General features: G+C 45.5%; 1 protein-coding gene across 1 annotated transcript in view; it reads right to left on the reverse strand.

The window, feature by feature from the left end:
* LOC144759390 (uncharacterized) overlaps positions 1–16,255 on the reverse strand; it is a 577,744-nt gene that overhangs the window by 18,836 nt on the left and 542,653 nt on the right. The window lies entirely within an intron of this gene.

A 16,255-nucleotide genomic window follows, 5' to 3' on the forward strand; every position in this document is an offset into this window, starting at 1 on the left:
ACTAGATCCGATGACTCTACATGCTCCTCCTCTATCGGCCAGTATGACGTCAAGAACGAGACGATTTTGGAGCACGACAAATCTCATAGCAGATTGCTCTTCGGTTAAGTTACCTAGAGCAGAAGTAGTCTCATTCACTACTGCTTCAAGGGTTCTGGTTAATCTACGTATTAACTTACTATTCTGGACAGGTCCTATAAAGAAGAAGAAACCTTTATTGAAGTCTTGATATTGTTCTAGAGTAGTTTCAGTTTGATCGACAATTGGGGACTCGATCTCCCTTCTATGTCTGACGTGTACTAGATGTGTATTTCTGTGATAATCTGATGGGGCTAGAAAAACTGGTGGCAGTAGGAAGGCAATGTAACATGTTCCATCCCAATCGAGGGGCAGACGAACATATGCGGTCTGACCACAAACAAAATAAGAATGACGTGAAGCTTTGAAAATAGATTTCCCACTGTCACTATACTCGACAGTAGTAGTACAATCACTATGTCCTACATGTGCGGAACCATTCTTTCTGACACATAATTCGCCTTTGACTGGTAATACTGAAATAGCAGGTAAATCTGGAGTAGTATCAGACTGAACATTCAGGACCATAAAATTCGAAGAATAATTACCTAAATCATATACTTCATTTTCTAGATCTAACCCTGTTCTATGGGGAAGACCTTGCTTGTCTGGAAAACATGTACTATTCAGAAGGGACATATCATTTAAAGATGACGTTAACGTGGACCATGCTCCACACGAACCATTATGTGAAAACGGATAAGGAAAGAGTGGCAGAACTCCCTTCGGTGTCTGGAAAGGGGGGAGTCGACCACACACCCAACAATTAGTGGCATTGCTGGTCTGGTGTGAATAATGTAACATTCTTATAAATGTATTATTTCTCATAGCAAGACGATAGGATAACTCGTGAGGAGGCAGATCAATAAATGTGTGCTCTACTGTAGCATTAGAAAACTTATTTACATGAGAAATTGGAAAACATAAATGTAATGCATAACTTGTGCAGGTAACCATTAAACTTAGAAACAATAAGAAACTTAGAATGACGATACATCGTATAGAGTTTTGACTAACTCTCTCACTATGGGGGTCTATCTCATACATGTCAGGGACCTGTCTAACCGTTTCACCCGAGAGGGACTTAGACAATTAAACTGGCTGACTTATTTTGCTAGACCGGAGTTTCTTTTTATACTCCTGCTGCGGAGTTTTCTCTAACAGAGGAACTTTCAGTTCAGAGTCTGGTTTCAGGCAGTCTTTAGAAATGTTCTTTGCAAATGTTTTTACACGAAGTCCATGGAATTTCTTTATATGGGACAGATGGACCCACCCCTTGCGGCCTTCCAACTTCACGGCCGTGCGGGTGGTCAGAAGGACAAGTCGTGGCTCCTTCCAACGGGGCTCCAGTGGACTTGAACGATCAAAGTTCCTGACGAGGACAAGGTCGCCTGGAATGACCTCATGCGGTTTCACTTCAGTATTGTCTGGAAATGCAGCGGCAACCTGTGAACGACAAGAGTGTAGGGCAGACATCAAGGAAGCTAGGTAATCTGTCAACATATTACTGGAAACATCTGTAACACTGCGGGGTCTAGGTGTACCCCACATATTTGGGGGGCGGCCGAATACGACCTCATAAGGGGACAGACCTGATCTGGAATGTGCGACCATTCTCATGTAGAATAAAGCAACTGGCAGGGCAACTAGCCAGTCTACACCTTTCTCTTTACACACTTTTGCAATGCGGACTTTCAATGTCTGATTATGTCTCTCTACGAGACCGGCTGCTTCAGGATGGCGCACACAATGGAACTTCCTCTGGTACCCTAACAAAAGGGAAACATGTTTCCTTAACTCGGATGAGAATGGCTGGCCGTTATCAGAATACACGACCCTAGGGAGTCCATAGCGGGGAAAGAATTCACGAACCAACTGCCTGGCAGTGGTTGCGGCTGTGTAATCTGGGACTGGATATGCTTCTGTCCACCTGGACAAAGCGCATACAACTACGAGGACATACTTGAAACCTCGACATCGCTCCATCTGAATATAATCCATCTGGAGGACTTCAAAAGGGTGGTCAGGAGGTTGGAATCCACCTTGTTCCACCGGGACACTTTTACCTGGATTGAATTGACAACATATCATACAAGTACGGACTTTCTGCTTGGCTGCAGCTCGTAAATGCTTGTTGAACCAAAGGTTCTGAATACTGTCTAACATAGATTTTTCTCCTAGATGTGCTGGACTATGTGCGGTATTGATAAGGACTTGAACCATAGAGTCAGGTAGAAACCATGTGGCTTTTCCCTTCGTCACCCATCCCTGATCTGTCTGGACCCCTCCTTGTTCGGACCATTTCTTGATTTCTTCGGGAGTGGCATGTAACTGTATGTCTATGACATCTTGTGTAGGGTCCTTAACTGTCATACAAGTAGTCTGATCTAGAGTGAGTGTCTGTGTCGTGTTAACTGGAATGTCTGGAGTCTGAGCTGTGAGCTTGGCTGTTCGATCTGCTAGATCGTTACCCTGGGAAATGATGTCAGTAACTTTCGTATGTGCCTTGCACTTCATGATAGCGATAGCTGTCGGTAAATGTATTGCATCTAACAGAGCTTGAATGAGGAGACCATGCTGAATCTTGGTTCCATGAGAAGTCATGAAACCTCTCTCCTGCCAGAGCACTCCGAAGTCGTGTACAACTCCGAATGCATAACGTGAATCTGTATATATATGTTTACTTTCAGGTTTTTGGCACGTATGCAGGCTTGGGTCAGAGCAACTAGCTCTGCTGCTTGAGCAGACAGGGTGTCAATACGATGTGTTTCAATAACCTCGGTTTCAGTAGTCACTGCATACGCGGCTACTAGTTCTCCCGTACTAGTTCTCATGCATGAACCGTCCACATAAAGTGTCAGGTCGGGATTAGGTAATGCAATGTCTGTCAGATCTTGTCTTGGCTTAGTCATAGTGTTAACAACTTCCACACAGTCATGTGTGGCAGGATTTGAAGTAACTGACGGTAACAGTGTAGCAGGATTTAGAATGTTGTAGCGTCTGATTTCTATGTGTGGCTGGAACAGTGTCAGTTCATAACCTGTTAAACGTGCAATTGTCAAGTGCTGGGTCTGTGTTCGGTTTAAAAGAACTTCCACGGAGTGTGGAACTTGTACTGTCAGGGAGTGTCCTAACACTATGGAATCACTTTGTCTGATAGCTAGAGCTGTGGCTGCAACTGACTTGAGGCACGCAGGCAGAGCCTGGGCTACTGGATCTAATGTGCTCGAAAAATAAGCACAGGGCTTGTACTGTCCTGCTTGATCTTGTGTGAGAACAGATAATGCAGTACCATCACGTTCTGTGACAAAAAGTGTAAAAGGCTTACTGTAGTTCGGTGTAGCTAGAACAGGTGCTTGACATAAGGCTTTCTTTAATTCATTAAAAACAAGTGTATGTTCCTGGGTCCAAGGGAGAACAGTCGATGCGGCTGCCTCCTGTGTCGTTAACTGTATCAGTGGCTTGGCTAGAAATGCATACTGAGGAATCCATTGTCTGCAGTAAGAAGTGAGGCCAATAAAAGCACGTACCTCCTTCTGTGTCTTGGGCTGTGGAAGACTCGCTATTAACTGGATACGGTCTGGTGTCAACTGCCTACCCCACTTGGACAGTAAGTGGCCTAAGTAGATCACTTGCTGGACACAGAACTGAAGCTTCGAAGGGGACACCTTGTGCCCCATCTCGGCTAGAAAATACAGAACTGTAAGTGACGCTCGCTCGCAATCACGTTCAGAACGGGCCGTGATCAGTAGATCATCGACATACTGGAGCAGGGCAGTGTCAGTTGGCATGTGAATATTGTCTAGTTGTCTCTTAAGTGCTTGACTGTAAATACTAGGACTTTCTGTGAAACCTTGAGGAGCTCGTGTGAATTTATAGCTCCTTCCATTTAAACAAAAACCGAAAAGGTACTGGCTGTCTGGATGAATGGGGACACTGAAAAATGCATTCTTGAGGTCGATAACAGTGAAAAATGTAGCTTCAGAATCAATAGCTGTCAATAGGGATGAAATATCTGGGACTACTGGATACTGGGGTATGATACATTTGTTAAGTTCTCGAAGGTCAATCACTAATCGATATACTGGAGGTGCATTTGGATCAGTACGTTTCATGACTGGAATGATAGGAGAATTACATACATTGGAGTCAGTTTCTACAACCACTCCTTGAGCAATAAGCTCGTCAATAATTTTGGATAAAGCTGCTACAGCCTCAGGTGGCAATCTGTACTGTCTGATTCGTGGCAAAACTATACCTTGTTTGAGAGTCACACGATGGGGTGTGATCCGCATAAAACCTACATCAGTTGGACCTTGCGCCCATAAATGCTGCGGGACATTCAGTAATCTTGGATCAAAATCACGTAATACATAGTGACCTTTAAAGTCTCTTAAAAACAATCGGATTCCTTCTGGGGAGCAGCAAATAACTGCACCTAATTCTTTCAGTGTTTTAATGCCTAACAAATTTTCTGGACATGATTTCATAAGTAACAAATCAGTAATTCGGGACAGTGGACCAACTTCTAGAGAAACTGGTTTTGAAATCTCGTTAACAATAGGCTTTCCTGAAAATCCAAGGGAAACATTTTTAGAGCCTGAGAGCGGAGCCCCTGGAACCTCGTCATGACTGATAGTAGTCCTACTTGCCCCTGTATCAATCAGAAACTTTCTGTCTTTCCCTAATACTTGACTGTGTACATAGGGACCCTCTTGATCTACAGGTATCTCGATGAGAGGCAAGCCTACCTCCCTCTCTAGGCTGTTTCATGAATACTGTTGATACTCCGGATACTCTGTCTGGGCATACTGGTACATCTGTTGTGTAACATGCTGTGTTGCAGCTATAGGCTGCGGTGCTGGAACTGGCTGTTGTGCATTCTGTGGTGCCTGAGAAGTCTGTGAAACTTGTTCTTGTCTAGGCGGACGTGGTCTTTCTTTAGTCTTACCAGTTGCTATGTTGTGTTTCAGAACTGCACACTCGTTTATAAAATGACCTGGCTGTTTACAGTAATTGCAAGTCCCTTTAACGGGAGCTGCAGGATGACTGGCTTGATTCGGACCCCTCTTCTGACTGTCTTGTGGAACAGATTGTGCAACTAATACTTTCATTTTCGTATCTTTCATACGTCTCCTTTCGTGTTCTTGCTCTTCCCTGATTCTGTTCTGGTGATACTGGAGCATCTGAAGCATTTGTGACGGGGTACTAGCTTGCCAAGTACTTTCAACTTTCAAAACTCGATTTTTAACTTGTGGACTTGAATTCTCGACTAGTTTAGTAACAAAAAGATGAGGGTATGACTCGCTACTTGTCTTCAGACCACTGTTAATAATAAAACATTTTTCAAATCTAGAATAAAAATCACTAGTGTCTTCATCCGGTTTCTGTTTGCATGCTGAAATTGCATCCCAATCTTCCTTTTTCGTGGCTAGTAACCTTGGCAAAACTTGTATCAATAACTCGGGCAATTCTTTACATTTGTCCCCAAGACCGGTACCTGGTACTCGTATTTTATCTTCAGCTTCTAGAGCTGTCCAATCAATCTTTTTCTCTCCCACCTCCCATTCTTTTTCCTTGAGTTTTTCATATACCCCTGCGGGCAACAGGACCTTTAGCATTTTAATGATATCTGGATACGTGTACTCTCCCATACGGAGCATGTCTTTTAATTCTCGATGGAACCCTGCTGGGTCTTTGTCGTGACAGGGAATTAATTTCTTCATCTCTAAGAGTTCCATCTTTGTGATAGGGGTGTAAACAAATACTTGTTGCATTTCACCACCCGCTGTCCTAACTGGATGTACTTCTCGTAACGGATGCTGTCTATCTATGTAAAATGATTTACTTTCTGGAGGTGAGACGTGAACAAAATGCGGATTAAGAAACGTTCTATATTTGTGGCGCTGTTCTAGAATGACGCTAATTAAATCGGTACCTAGACCTCTCCATCTATACTGGAGTAACTCGTTCAGAACATCATGTAACGGACCTGGATCAGAATGTTGACCCTCATACAGTGTAATGAGGTGCTGGGTCATGTACATACCCACCAGTCGCTGCTCGGCTGGGGGCAGTTTCAGAAACATTTGTGCCACTATTTCGTCTGGAAAAGTGGTAGAATCAGTAGTCCACCGAACTGCTGATCGGGCTAGTTCTTGTTCATGCATAGTACTAAGTTCACTATAACCGATACGTGATTTCAGAATGTGATCGGTAGCTTGAAATACTTGCTCTAGAGAACCTTGTTCTAGTGCTGGAAGAGGAAAAACTTTCTTGTGTTCTAGACGTGAATGTCGGTCGGGAAGTCTAGTTTTACCTACATACGCTATTCTGGCGGTATTTTCGTCTTCTACCTCTTCAGTATCAGAGGCGTCTTCTTTCTCGGACACTTGTGCTGCTTTGCGTTTCTCGTGTAACCTTATTATTTCCTTACGAATTTTCTTGTACATACTCTCTATACTACTGAGTGTCTTGTGTCTTCCCTCGGCTATATGGTCACTCCACTTTGTCAGAACTCTCATTTCGGTCAGATCTTTAGTCGGATAATCTTGTTCCCTTATTAAACAATTAATTAGAAACTTTAAAAGCATGAGCTGGGTCTCAGCTTTCCTTTGAGACATGGCTTCGCCAATACTTTCTGGATCTACTCCTGTACGGATGAAACGATATATTCTGTCTAGATCTTCTTTCATATTCGGTAGGGTGTCCAAATACTCGGTCACCCGTCTTACACGCAATGAATATATGACCATATCATTATCCCCTGGGACTGGATCATAACGGCATTCAGTGAGAGCTCGCTTGATATCTGCAACGGACTGCTGTTTGGGCGTACGCTGTAACGCACGTTCATGTAACTCGACTAACGTTACACGTTTGTGTTGGGGCGGGGTACGAGGAGGACCTCCCCCCGCGGCTCCTAAACTAGAATCGTCGACGGGTACTGTACGGGCTGGCAGAGTGACTGATGTAGCGGGTACTTGTACTGTGGGCTGGACCGGGGGTACCGCAACCGGTGCTGTAACAGGTGCCCCGGTGGCTGGAGGAACAGGAATTACATTATTTACAGGAGCTGGCGGAACAGGATTTGCATATTCTGGGACTGTGTCGTCCAAGTAGGACGAGAGAAAAATATCAGCTGCGGTCGGTTTGTGATGTAGCTTAATCGGAACTAATGGCGGCGGAAAATTACATGGTGCTTCCGGGGTTGCTTTTGGCAAGCCCTCGGCAAGAAGAGGATACATACCCTTAATGAGGGCATTTCTCTGTCCGTCTGACTGTTCGGCTTTAACTCGTTCACCTACTTCGATTAATTCCCTTTCTTGGGCTCTTTCTGAGGATTCTCTACTTAATTCTGACTTTCTGATTTCTTTTTCGGTTCTTTTATGAGATTCTTTGCGCCATAACTCGATGGCATCTTTCTGGGACTGTCTGGCTTTCTTTTTCCATAATGCTTCTTCTACTCGCATGATGCACTCGGCATCCCACGTACCTGATACGGGCCATCTATATTTCTCTTCTAATTCATTGGTGTACTCCACCCATAAGTCTAGATATAATATGGCACTTATGCCATGCTTATGATACATAAAATGACCTGGACTGTCCCTAGGCGGGACAGGAACTGCTTCCTCTAGCAATCCTTTTCTAGTTTTTAACTGACGTAACTTCGAGAACAGAGGCATAACTTAAACTGGAGTCTGGACACAATTACAATACCCAATAAACACAATAATAACTTGAAAACAAATCACTCATACCACGACATTGAAAACACATGAAATAACATTTAAAATAACAGTTCGAACAGAATACTACCTGGAATACTGAGAACAGAACACATGAATTTCTCGAGAACAGAACTTACTAGAATTTCTAGATGCACTGCTAAAACAGTACGAAACTTACCGGTCTCATAAAGAGACACGTCAGGACCCGCGTCCACCTAAGTGAACACTTCGTGTTGGATTTGCGTACCCAAACCCAAAAATTAATTGACCCTGTCTAGATACTACCCCAGCAACGGTACTCACCGGGCAGCAAGAACGGAAGGCCTCGGACTGGACTGGACTGCTACGACGACGGACGGACGAACTTCGGACTTCAGTTACAGGTGGGCCTCCGGATACCTTGGACCTTGGACTCTCGGCTTGGGCTCTGATCGGGACTCGCCGCGTTCCTCCACCGCCTCATCTGGACGCTGGACCGCAACCTCCGTCTCCTCCGTGGGCCTGAGGGATACTTGAAGCAGAAATATCTGCACGTGCACGGTATGGTTCCGTCACGGCTGCAGAGGATCAGGGGGCCTGCGTGGCTTCTCCGGCGCGTGGGGAAAGGGCAAGTCCCTGTTCGGGCGCCATTATGTGGTAAATAAATAATTAATTACCGGATCTATTTTTCAGAATAATCAATAAACAGGTAGCTCAATAAATAAGAGTCAAGATTCGAGGTAGCTGAAGTTTACAGGCTTTAATCAGGCATAAAGGACAGGAACAGGACAGCCTGTACGGGAATAGGATGGCAGCTGCCGGGGGCAGGATCTGGGAACGGACAAGGGTAACTTTTAATAACAGTGCACAATATATATAGTTAAACAGAATACATTACATTCAATACAGTAGGCGTGGTTTCGTAACAGTCGCGAAAGATAAGGGCAAAATGATGTAACAAGAAGGCGTGTACAGGGCGTACACATAGACATGTGATGTAAACGTAACAGAATATGTCATAAATGGGGCGGAAACATGGAGGGGGCTACCTGAGCAGCTGGGACCTCTAACCTAGTGGTACGCGCAAACGGGCAATGACGTGTTACCAGGGAGAACTGGGGGCTATGACTTCTGCGCTAGAAGAGGAGACTAAAGTCTGGAGTGTCAGAGCGACATGTACCCAGGCATATCTAGTATCTGGTGTTTAGAGTACATGTTGATAGAATCCAAAAGTTATCAGGGCAAAGACTACTTGATACTAAGACTGGTGCATGCATAATTCTACATGTAGTGCGTGGGTGAGGAATATTCTATGAATATTAATACAGTATTTCTCTTACATGGAGACATAAAGGCTAGACCATGACGGAGACTATTGATGCGTTGCAGTAGCTTAGGAATGCAGAGAAGGAGGGCTGGACTGATAACTAGAAACATAACATACTCTTGGCAGACTGGGAGGCAGAGCCAGGCCGGGCCGGGCACTGCGTGGCAAGAAGTAAGCTAAGGGTCAGGGATGCAGGTGGGGGCTGTATCGCTCCTTGGAGAGGGTTCAGGAAACAGGAGCTGAATCTGAGTCCGGGCCCTTTTGAGGCCTAGAAACGGGGACAATTCAATGATTTAACGTGCACACTGTAAAATGTGGCAACGTAGGTTTACATAGGCCTAATATTCGTTGTTTTCACGAAGACTGGAAACTGGCATACTAGAGATGGACACAACTGTAATTGCGTCTTTAATCGATCATAGGGGAATACATGCATATCGATCATGCACATATAACATAAGGTGGGGAACACGTAGGCACATACAACATGGCAAAATTTACTTTTCCACACTCCGATGAGGGCCGTCTCCGGCGATCGTACAGACAAGTCACTCCTCCCCCCAAAGATAGACACCACACCAGGATGAGATCAACACTCTTTATATAGGGTTCTTGCGGCAAGGTTATCAGCGATACAGGAGATTCAGGACTCGAGGGTCCCCTTAATTCTGGTCTCTGTAGGAAAAGGGGGTAGCGGGACAGTCTGGGTACCGGATCGGCACCGGGGGTGGCAAGAGGGAAGCTCACAATCCTCGAGCTTAGGAGTCTGCAAGGTCGGGCCGCGGCAGCGCCAGCCGGCTAGGATGGAGGGCTACAACGAAGGGGCCGCGGCAGCGCCAGCAGGCCAAGGCGATGGTTCCCGTTGCAGAGGGCCGCGGCAGCGCCAGCAGGCCAAGGCGATAGTTCACGTGGCAGAAGGCCGCGGCAGCGCCAAGATGATGGTTGCACGAGGTGGAGGGCCGCGGCAGCGCCAGCAGGCCAAGGCGGTGGTTTCACGAGGGTAGGCCGCGGCAGCGCCAGCAGGCCAAGACGAAGGGTTCACAGGGCAGGGCTGCGGCAGCGCCAGCAGTCCGTCAAGGATGAGTTCTTCTCTGTGTCTCTCGACTCCAGGATACAACTACCTTCCTGGTCTGGAGCTGCCCCAGTTATAGGTCTGGTCCCCTTTGATGTCCGGACCCTCGCGCCTGGAGGTCGGGAAGTCCGGAATGAGGGAGTCCAGACACCCAGCAGGGGGGTGGAGCCAGCGGCCAGGGAGGCCGGGGGTGATCGACACCTGGCGGAGGAGAGCCGTTGACGACTCCTTCTTCCCTTGACCTGCCAAGTGGTCTCTTTACCCCCTGTGTGGAGGTTGGTGCCTCGATGTCGGGGCCTGGCCAGGCCGAGGGTTGGGGTCGAGTCGAGGCCACGCGGCCTCGTGCTGTAGTGTCCAAAGATGGCGGCTGGGCCGGGGCCATGGTGCTGACGGGGACCAGGGCCAGCCGGTACGGGAGGGTTCAGGAGCTGGCGTCCCGTTGTGGACGGGTTGTGGGTTGCCTCGGGGGGTTGCCGGGGTGGCTCTTGCTGGGGATTCAGGGAGAGCCGGGGTCCGGGCCCCGTTGTGCGGAGGGGGGACGGCCCAGCCACGAGGCCTGTCCAACACTCGTGTAAAGTGATCTGATTCCTTCAGGTCTAGCCAGCGCTATACAAAACTCCTTGATTAAATATGTTCCCATTTAGTACTCTTTCTCTCTTTGTCTACTTCTCTAGCTCCCATCCCCTCTCCCATGAATCTGTCCCCTTGCCTGCTACTCTGCCTAGCCCCCTGTCCTTTGTGCCCTTTGACTAAGCACTCCTTCTCAACTTGTTGGGTAAAGATCCAATATTTGTACCACTGAGAGAGTCCACTGCGCCAAAGGAGCCACTCACACTTGAGGTATGGTATGGCACCCCTTGCCAAAGCACTCCCTCTCCCCTTTTTGGGGAAGGATCCAGTATGTAGGCCCTGGAGTCTCAGAGACCCCTCTGAGAGAGTTCACTGCGTAAAGGGAGCCTCTAGCAACAGAGAGAGGGAAGTGATACCACTTCCCCTGGGATCACAGCTTACTGAACTTAGGATGTTGCTTTGACTCGTCTACCGGTTTGTGTGCCCATCACCTTTCCCCTCCTCTTCCCATGCTGTGTCTCTTACCCTCCCCTCCTCTTTCCGCCTTCATTATCTGTCTACTTCCCCTACTCCTACCCCATCCCCTAAATCTCTCCCCTTGCCTGCTTTTCCCCTTACTTATTAGTGCTTATTGTTTATCTTGACCTTACAAGTAACTATGTTGCAATGCTCTATGAACTGTGAAACCTTTGTAACGATGTAACTTGTAACTATGATCTGATATTCATGAAAAGCGCTCTGATACCTCTGGGTCTAGCCAGCGCTATATAAAACCTTTGAATAAATAAATACATAATAAACTATTTCCACTCAAGCATGTAGAACTGTATGGAAAGTGTTGGATAGAGGAGGGGAATAATTTACTATTTTCACTCCAGCGAGTACAACAGTTGGGAACGTTTTGGATAGAGAAGGGGAATATTTTAGCATTCACACTCCAGCGAGTGCAACAGTTTGAAAGTTTTGAATGGCAGAGGTGAATAATTTACTATCCCCACTCAAGCAAAATATTTAAAATGAATTACTAATAATGAATTCATTAAAAAAAATTACCTCCCACCATATTGCCCTATAGAGGACACCATCAATATTGTGAAACATAACACTATTAACATAATGAATTTATAATTAATTAATTAATTAATTAATTAAAATTAACAAACAATTTAAAAACAATCAATAATTAATTAAATCACACTATTAACACTATAAAACAACTTAAAGTAAATATTATAACACAAACATTTTTAAAGATATATTAAAATTAAATTACTTCCCAGCCTACTTCCCTATCAACCCACAACCCACTCTTAACAAAATGACACAAACAGCATGAATAATTAATAAAAAAAATGTAATTACCAATTAATAAATAATTAATAATACATTATTTACCACAATTAACAACATAACATCTTAAATACTTAATTATTAAGTAATAAAAATATTAATTAATTAATTATAATTAAATTACGTCCCACCCTATTCCCCTATAAATCCACAACCTGCTCCTAAAAAAACACATTTAAGATATGTACCAATTAATATTTAATAAATAACAATCAATTAATAACTATTTAATAATAAACTATTTACCACATTAATAATATAAAATCTTAAATACTTAATTATTAAGTAATACAAAATAATAATTATTTAATTATAATTAAATTACTTACCACCCTATTCCCTATAAACCCACAACCTGCTCCTAAAAAATAACACAATTAAGATATTTACCATTAATTACTAATAATTAACAACCAATTAATAACTAATTAATAATAAATTAATTACCACAATTAACAATATTAAATACATAGATATTAATTAATAAAAAGTACTTCCCATCCTATTCCCCTATAAACCCACAACCCGCTCCTAAACAAATAACACAATTAAGATATTTAAAAAATAGTTATTAATAATAAACAACCAAATAATAACTAATTCATAATTAATTAATTACCACAATTAACAATATAACATATGAAATACACACAGTCTCAGAGAGCAGGTCCGAACATCTAAGCCTGCTTCTTCATAACCCCATCTTTCCATTTAGAGACCATGAAACTTACAAATTAAATCAATCTGGTTGACAAATGTCATGTTAAAGTCCTTGTACATAATTCTGCCCACCCTCCATAAATGAGTGAACCACTCTCAGAGTTACAGAAACCTTGCACTCTGAGCAACAGCATTTCAAGTTCAAGCTGATGTAGCGTGCAAACGAATGCTGACAAAAAGCAGCAACAAGGCATCAATGCATCCAATCCCTGCTCCTAAGTTTAACCAGGAGTGGAAGGGAGGCAAACCACCCCAAAGGGCACTGAAGACAGGTGGAGGCAGCAGGGGACACGTCACCAACATGTGAGCCAAATGGCTGGTGGGCGATGCCGGGGTCAGCAAGTCAGTGAGGGACATTCAAAAAGGCAGGAAGTGAAGGCACCCCATTGGGATCGAAACTAGGTGGCCTGTGAGCAAGTAAAAAGGACGTTGATAGGATGACATTGTGAAATTAGTGACCACTGCCCCAGAAGGGCAAGGAGTGAAGCAATGCTATGTACGATGGGTGGTCACCCATTCCATGGCCGGCAATAGTGACTAAAGGGCGACCCCGCTGCCCGAGCAAGCATGATATGGGCGGCCGGCACAGAGAGAAGCAATCCAGGCTATGGCACGTGAGGAAACGGAGCTGCTCTTGCTGGCCGCAGGCGGGACATCTCTGAAACTAAATTCAAGTAAGTCTGCGCCTGGCCCTGAAGTCACGGGCATAAATTAAAATCAGAAATAAAGTTCAAAATGTGCTTTGGCTTGCCTTGCCTGGCTGTCTTCAAATTCCTCGCACACATTACGACTCCCGTCACACCTGCTACCCCCAGCCACACACAGATTTCATTTCAGACTAACACACACACACACACACCGGCACATTGCACAGAAAGTCAAAGGTCATTGAAGTAATTACATAGCTGTCAAGGTTTCAGACTGCTATGTGTGACATTTTCATAATGTCTGGGTAATTATGAGTGACATTTCAATGACTATGAGTGACACACTCTAGTATGCCAAATCTAGCAATGGAGGTCAAGTAAACATATCAATATAAGAAATGACACCCATTTGAGCAACGAAAAACTCTCAGAAGATCTTGAAACTTCTGTAAACCACCAGAAATTAAAAGGCAATAACAATTGACAAATAGTCTGTCCAGGCGGTGTCACATGAAGACCTGACCAAGCAGGCTGAGAGGCCCCACTGAAGATCTCAGATGCTGATTATAATGAATGTATGCAGTCACTGTGCTACAGGGTTAGTCAGGCTGTAATAATATTTCAAACTTTTAGTACTAATAAATATTAAACATGAATTCATGGACTGCACTCACTGGGTCAGCTGCGTGGAGGGCTGGGACAGTGTGTCCTGAAAGCAGCGAGCTACAGGCAGTAGGGCAGAGCAGTGACGCTGCAATTAAATAAAATATACTATTGGTTCGAAAGTTGGACGTCACCTGACCTGAATTAAACTAAAAGCAGGATTTGACTGACTGGTACGTATATTTGAATCAAATGAGACAATATTAATTACATTTAATGATCATTGAGATCTGGATTATGTTCAGAGCACATCCCAGGGGGATGGGGCTCTTTCTCATCTTGGAAGGTGTTACACATTTACTCCCGACAAGGTCAGTAGTAAGTCATCTCCCAAAGTCGTAATTGGAATACAAGAATCCGAAAACAGTCGACTGTTGGGGTGTAGAAGAGAGCGTTCCTCTTGGCCTAAAGTTGCTCTCTGTGGTGAAAACTAAAGAAGTTGGGAAGTGCAGTTCCATTCATGCCAGACACGCGCTGATTGGTCACTGTGTGTTCTCTGGCTTTGAAGCAGTGGGACAGGATGCACCAGAGCACGATGTGCTGACATACATAAAAATAAGTGACACCGGCGTCTCGTGCGCAGCGCTGCGTGGTGGGGGCTGACTTACTTATGTTGAGTGACCTGCTGCTGCCCAGCCACGATGTGCAGCACAGACTGCCACTACTGCCCTGCTGTCTTCATCCAGGCAGAGCTGCTGCTGTCCACTCGACGAGTCTGATACTCCTCGCCTCGACCGCTTCCCCCCCCCCCGGCCGTGCTCGTCCTCCTGGTGGGCTGGCCAGCCCAGAGCTGACTTTCACCGGCTCAGCTGCCTGCCAGGAGGTCAACTGCTGCTGCAGCCTGGTTTGCGGGGCACAGTCGGCCGGGCCGCCCGCAATCGATTCATGCAGCCGGGCCCCCTGTGGCCGCGGCGGGTGGCCTGCCATCATGGCATGAGAGAGGCTGTGAGCAGCAGCACTCTCAAATTCCCCCGCCGCTTTCCTAACTTCCTGTTCCAGGCTGGACATGACGGCACTCTACTGCCGCACATCCGAATTTAATCCCGGCCCCCTGGTGCAATGGTCGATAATTGGCTGCACTATCGGACTGGCAGGCAGTCCGGCCCCCTGCTGTGTCATGAGCCGTGCTGGCGCCGCAGCCGCACCATAATTCACGCATTCTGTTTCCAGGGCAACAGGCAGCTCCTGGCAGACAGAGTCACAGTGCAGTTGATACATTTGTAGCGCTCTCAGAGCTGAGAGCTGCAGCAGTCTATTTAACTGTTTAGGGACACTTCGGAAGCAGGCGCACCTCTCTCGTAGAAGCAGCGAGAGCCACGGGCACAGTGACAGGCGTCGCTCGTGGCTCGCCTGGCAGCAGGTGGCAAAATGCGTGACATTGCATTTCAGTGCGGTGATGCGGATCACCTCACTGAAATGCGTGAGCGTCACACCTGTTGCGTGACGCTTGGCAGGACTGTAATTATTCAGCGTGGGCAAAAGATAATGCCCACAGCTGAATTCAGAAAAAAATGCACAATAGATAGAGCTTGGCTGAGACAGGCACGTTTCAATATCCTTATGAATGGTTACACACCGATTTTGGAGTAATGTATTGCCTGCATAGGTAGAACACACTCTAGGCACACTTAAAAAGTCCTAGTAATGCAGAGCACTTGAGGCACCATGTTCATTGCATAAATATCCGAAGTATCTCTGAAAGCCTTCACTTCTGCGCTCTTTGTTGTTGCGCCTTGATGTGTCGCTGAACACGTGACAAACTAGAAGGAAATGTCAAATGTGTTGTGTGAGTACTGCACTGAAGGGTGTCTTGCATACCGAGCGTGGAGTGAGAGCTCAAGTCGAAGCCCTCACCGAACTGCTGTAGGTCTCTGCAGGTGAACGCTGCCTTGAATTGCTGCAGTGCATTTGAATTGAGCCTTTGTGCGTTTGACATGAGCACAAGTTACATTACACCAGGTCAAATGAACTTTTTCAAATGAAGCATTTTACCCGCTTTTCGGTCTCTGTTTCTCGAAGTTCAGTTTCTGTCTTTCTGCTCTGTGTTTATAATTATAAGTGCCAATTCACCCATACCTTTATGCCCCATTTCGGTGTCTCTACATTTTAGTGTGGG

This window comes from Lissotriton helveticus, chromosome 1_1 (assembly GCF_964261635.1).
Source record: "Lissotriton helveticus chromosome 1_1, aLisHel1.1, whole genome shotgun sequence".
NCBI lineage: Eukaryota > Metazoa > Chordata > Amphibia > Caudata > Salamandridae > Lissotriton > Lissotriton helveticus.